A 1,586-nucleotide genomic window follows, 5' to 3' on the forward strand; every position below is an offset into this window, starting at 1 on the left:
TGATTGGCACAGGCTAGAGCAGGGTTTAGGGCTGTTGTACATAGGGTCGCTATGAGTCGCAAACAACTCGACGGCACATAACAACAACAACAACAAGTTTTTTCCAAGTAAATTATTCCAAAGTGAATATTATTTTAATATAAAGCCTATGACAGGTATCCACACTCCCACCTCACATGCATAATAACTACTCATATTTGGCAAGCATTTATTCTGTGTCAGGAAGTGTTCTAAGGTTAAATGTTTTTAAGCGTTATAGCTACTTTAAGATAATACACTGATAAAATCACCAGACTACTGATTAGGAAATTGACGCATATAGATTAAGTGTTATTGTTGATAACTGTTAAGACCAACTATGACTCACGACTCACAGCAACCCTGTGAAAAACAGATCAAAACCCTGCCCTATCCTGACTCATCCTCCTAATCTCCATTACACTCTAACCCAATAGTCCATGTGTTAATCCATCTAACTCAGATTCATCTCCTTTTATTATGCGGATCCTCTATTTCCCTAACATGATGTATTTTCCCAAGAAGTGGCATCTTCTGCCAATATGACCAAATTATATTACACTAATTTTCACCATCCTTGTGACTAAGGAGCACCTTGGTTGCATTTCCTCCCTGAAAGATTTATTTGTTCTTTTGGAAGTCCATGGGATAGTTGATACTCTTCACCAAAACCAAAATTCAAATGAGTCGAGTCTTTCTCAATCTTCCTGGTTTATTTTTTAACTTTCACATGCATATGAAGTAATTGAAAATAGCATGGCTTTAACAGGTGTGTCTTATTCTTTAAAGGGATATCATTGCTCTTGAGCATTTTAAAGAAATCTTGACAGGAGATTTGCTCAATGCAGTGTATCTTTTGATTTCTTTATTTCTGCTATTATGTGTATGTATTATTGGTGTTGAAGTTGTGTGACTCAAATCAACACAATGAACAATAGTTCTGAACTCTGCCCTATCTTGAGCCAATCTCATTTACTCTGACACACCTGTCCCAATTGCCACAGTCAGTGTCAATCCATCTTATCCAGGGTCTTCCTCTCTTGTGCTCACCCTCCACCCTTCCTGGCATTATGTCTTTCTCCAAAGACTGGTCCTTCTTGGAAACATGCCTTAAGTATGAGACAGAGCTTCACAATTTTTGCCTCCAAGCAGCAACCTGGTTTCACTCTCTCCAGAACAGACTTGTTTGTTCTCTTGGCAATCTGTAGTATGCTCAATACAATTCTCCAGCACCACAACTCAAAGACATTAATTTTTCTTCTGTCATCCTTAGTCATTTGCCAGGTTTCAAATGCATAGCAAATAACTGAGAAGACCATGTCTTGGTCAGACACATCTTAAACTCTACCCCTGACATCATTGCTTTTTAGCACACTGGAGAAATATGCCAACTGGTATTCCTTCAATTCCTAGGGCCTTACTTTTTGCCAATTCCTTCATGTTGTTGTTGTTGTTATGTGCCGTCGAGTTGCCTGCAACTCATAGCGACCCTATGTACAACAGCCCTAAACTCCGCTCTGTCCTGTGCCAATCGCACTGTCTCTGACACTCCCATCCCAATTATCCCA

This window comes from Elephantulus edwardii, unplaced genomic scaffold, assembly GCF_000299155.1.
Source record: "Elephantulus edwardii isolate Elephantulus edwardi_28Jun2011 unplaced genomic scaffold, EleEdw1.0 scaffold00227, whole genome shotgun sequence".
NCBI classification, from domain to species: domain Eukaryota; kingdom Metazoa; phylum Chordata; class Mammalia; order Macroscelidea; family Macroscelididae; genus Elephantulus; species Elephantulus edwardii.